This window comes from Mastomys coucha, chromosome X (assembly GCF_008632895.1).
Source record: "Mastomys coucha isolate ucsf_1 chromosome X, UCSF_Mcou_1, whole genome shotgun sequence".
NCBI lineage: Eukaryota > Metazoa > Chordata > Mammalia > Rodentia > Muridae > Mastomys > Mastomys coucha.
The window spans coordinates 118713290-118717851 of NC_045030.1; the positions used below are offsets into that span (position 1 = coordinate 118713290).

A 4562-nucleotide genomic window follows, 5' to 3' on the forward strand; every position below is an offset into this window, starting at 1 on the left:
TAATTTGTGAGGATATAGTAGCTCTGTCTTTTGTGCAAATAGAATGAGAAAATAATACCAGTGTAGAATTGACCTTTGCCAGACCACAAAATGAGCAATGCTTTAATCTTTGACTCCCCTGTCTCTAGAACTGTAAGGAATGTTTCTATTATAATAAAGTATCCAATCTGTAGGACTTTGTTTTTATGCCAATAGGAATGGACTAAGAAAAACAAAAATTATTACTTATGATTCAGAAGGCTTAGAATCCAAGATTGAAAGATTTGACTCCCTGCTCCTAGACACATTGCAGGTATAGCTGCTGTGTCATATGTGTATCAATAGTTGGCCACAGAGGAGTTTATGTCTGTGCACAGTGTTCTAACCTATGAACATCTGAATTTGTAGCCTAACATTCCCTACAAGAAATGAACCTTAAATGAACACCAATCTGGCATGAGTCAGGGCCAGATGTTCTCCCAGGACAGGAAGCAAGCCTAAGACTATCAGACTGCTCAATCACCATAGGGGTGAGCCTGAAACAGATGAACCTTACAAGTAGCCACTATGGCAGGCTGCGCAAGGAGAAAACTGTGTCAACCAACAGATCAGTGCCACAGGATTTAAGACAGGAAGTTAGCCTGGAAAGACTATCATTCTTGTGCAACATAGGTTTCAGGGAGCAGACCATGCCCAAGATTACCTCTGCCTAGTGCTATAATACACAAGCATGATATAGCAGTCCTGGGACCATTCTTGAGAGCAAAGCTCCAGAATCTCCATGACATAGGACAACGCCAGAAGATCTGAGATGAGTTCCAGGGTGGTTCCAGTATTGATACAACAGCAGAAGCCAGAGGCCTTTTATACCAAGCCATCACCGCAATGGACATTTGCAAGGAAAGAAGTGACAGATGGGTACACTGTGGTACACTCTGTAATATACCACAGCTTTCAGGAAAAGATATTTTTTTTTTATTTCTTTTCTTTCTTGTAAAGGAAGTTGTAAGAGTGGAGGGTAGTTACATAAGAAGGGAGATATGAGTGGAATTGGGGTGCATGATGTGAAATTCACAAAAAAACAAACATTTTAAAAAGTCAAAATTAAATATATACATTAATTCAGAAAATTTTAAAGGATTTAACCCTCCTATGGCCTTTTTTGCCTTGCAGGTGATCAATTTCTTTCTGTGTTCTTACATGACCATGTTTTTTTTCTTTTACTTTTCTTTTCTTTTCTTTTCTTTCTGGGTTTTTTTTTGTTTTGTTTTTTGTTTTTTGTTTTTTGTTTTTTGTTTTTTTTGTCGGCTTCTTTTTGGCTTCTCTTCAAAGTACACTAGTATTATGGAACTTAGACAATATTTTTTAGTTCCATTAAATCTTAGTTACTTGTTTTGAAATCTTTCACTCTCTAGATGTAATCACAATGGTTATGAATGTTTCACTTTTCAAATTTAGGGAATATCAGAAGGGGGACAAAATTCAGTCCATAGAATTAACTAATTAGATATGAATTATATGTGCTCATTTAAGTTGCTGTCATTTCCTTTCTCATGTAAGGATGATTCTTTTTGCTTCTCTGGACATAAATACTACTTACCAATATTAAAATTGATTTTAAAATATTTGAAGTCTTTTATATTAAATACAAACACACATACATGAACACACAGAGAGACACACTTTTGTTGGAAGAGAATATCACCAGCAAAATTTGGAGATTGAAATCTTAACTCATAGTACAGGAGAAAAAAAATGTATTTGGTGTCAGAGAATTTAGACAAGTAACTAACGATTTATGAAAATGCTTCTGCGGGCTCTAATTCAATATAAATGCTGTCCTCATACATAGATAAAATCAGGTGCTATGGGCGAATTCAATGGAAAAGTTATCCTCATACGTAGATAAACTCAGGATATAAATATTTTTTAAATGGAACAAAAGATAAAGACATAAAAAGAACATGGCCATCAGTAAGACAAGGAAATAAGCATAAAGAAGTAAACCCCAAAATCATTTTGATCTTGAAGGTATAGCCTTCATATAAATAAAAATAATATGTTTAAGTTACTTAATATCTACTATTTAGTTATAGATCTCTTAGAAGCTAATACATCTATAAATTTTAATAATGTTTTATACATTTTTATATTTGACACAGTCACTGCACTTCCCCAACCAAGGCTGTTAATTTTTGTAATGTTTTTTGCCAAGGGACTGGTGTACACATCACTGAATCAAACAAAGATGATGCAAACTAGCCTTTTGAGATGGTTTCTCCAAATGACAACCATGTAAAAACCTAACTCAAGCACAGCAGATTAAGTGCAAAGTCTCCAGCAATTTATTCTTTTCATATTCTGTCAATGCATCCAAAATGACCCAGTAACCCAGTAATGACTAAAAATAAAATCTCCCAGGAAAAATTCATCACTCTTGTCACTTCCCAGATAAACCCTCTCATTTAAAGTCTTGTTTTGTATGATTGATAGTGAAAGGAAACTGTGGATTGCATTTTTGGAACTTAAGAATCTGTCTGAGCTTTACAGACTCAGATTTCAGTCATTTCCTTTTAAGTGCAGTTGTGGATTGTCTGCTCTGTGCATATCTGCTAGTGCTTTTGAAAATTAAGTCTGAAATAAAAAGGAAAAGTGGCATACTGCAACACTTTCAAATCATAACTTGTGCAGGTGGCTGAACTGACAGTTTAAGCCAATTTATTTTCTTCTACCTAAGCCCTCTGTGCCCTAAAATGAGTACTATTGCCACTTTACTTTCTACCATTTTAAATTACTTTAACTTATTTTGAAGTTTATAGCAATTGACTTATATACTATAGTCTCTCATGTGGCTTTTCTAATTTATTTATTTTTTTGTTTAATATAATAGAGTACTTGAAACTGTACAATGTTACTTTACATAGTATCATCTGGGACTCTTTATCAATAATTTTATCCATAATATTGTATTGAAATTTCTTACAGAGAAGCTTATTATGCTTTGATTTTATTCTCTGTTAATAGCCATTGTTACTCTCTATTTTGAGCATCTAGATATCAGGGAAAGTTGTTTTAGGAAAGTTGTTCATATTCTTCTGAATATAAACATATACCCATATATGTTAACTATGTACTCATTAGTAGAAATCTTGCTTCAAAAATTTTGAATATGTTTAACAGAGACCTATCAAACAGAGTAGTTTGATGAAATAATTTTTCCAGTTTTACAAATGGAATATCCTCTTTTCAAACTGTTCCAACACTTGGTAGGAAAAGGCAGGCAGAACATTATTAGTTCAGCATCAACTTGGGAGTTCTGTTTTTGTGACAGCTATATAGTGAAACCCTGTCACAAAACAGCAAAATCAAGCCTACTAAAATGTATACAAATATTCTTCTATATTAACTTCCAGAAGAATTATAGTTTTATATTTCACATTCAAAGTTTTAGATCCACTATTAATTGTTGTTAGACAGGTTGGATGACTCAATTGATAAAGTGTTTGATACACCAACATGGTAACCTGAATTTTACATCTCTAGTCCCCATGTAAAAAGCCAAATACAGTACTGGATGTCTTCAATCTCAACATTGAGGAATCAGAGATAAGTAGATCCATAGAACTCACTACCCAAATATCCTAGCCAAATCAGTGATTTTGTGGTTCATTGGAAGTCTCTCTCTCTCTCTCTCTCTCTCTCTCTCTCTCTCTCTCTCTCTCTCTCTCTCTCTCTCTATCTCTATCTCTCTCTGTCTCTCTGTCTCTCTCTGTCTCTCTCTGTCTCTCTCTCTCTCTCTTGCTCTCTCTCTCTTGCTCTCTCTCTCTCCCTCTCTATCTGTGTGTCTGTTTGTGTATGACAAGAAAATAAGCAACTGATAAAGACACACAATCTTTCCCCTTGACCTCTTTATTCATAATTCAAACATATATATATATATATATATATATATATACATACATGCATACATGCATGTGAAAAAACTGTCATGTATACCCATGAACACATACACATAGAGAAATTTATTATGAAAAAATATGCAATATAAAAATATTTGTTTTATTGAAAATGAAGGACATTTTAGATATTTTATGATGTTATTTAATAAAAGAAGAAATTGTCTTTTGTAAGATATATGTTTCACTGATTTTGTAGATAATCCAAGGAAAGCATTCACCACTACTAGAGCAGTTGTTATATCTGAGGACAAATTAAAAGACACATAGATTTTAAAAGTGGCTTGTTGCTAGGAAAACCAGGGAAATGGTTATACAGAGAACAGCATAGCATTTGGGTCTCCCTAGAAACAAATGATAGAAAAAGTTAGCTCACATATATCAATAGTAAAAACAGAAGCATTCATTCAAAGAAATGATCCTTATGGCAGGCTACAGCTGTTGTATGAACTTGGAAACTAAAAAGTTTTATTTTTACTGGAGCTGACTGTGTCCATACTCTTAAAATGAAGAACAAAGCTACTTTTTTCCATCCCTAATTCTAGATGGAATTTGAAACTTTACACCCTTCAAATTCTGTGGACTGTGAAAAAAAGGCAAGATTATTTTCCATATTTTTTTCCATTT

General features: G+C 33.5%; 1 non-coding gene across 1 annotated transcript; it reads left to right on the top strand.

Annotated features, from left to right (window-relative positions):
- The first annotated feature begins 270 nt into the window (after nt 1–270).
- On the top strand, nt 271–396 carry LOC116096268. Its single transcript, XR_004120935.1, has one exon. It is a non-coding gene; the product is annotated as a small nucleolar RNA SNORA17 (small nucleolar RNA).
- The last annotated feature ends 4166 nt before the right edge of the window (nt 397–4562 follow it).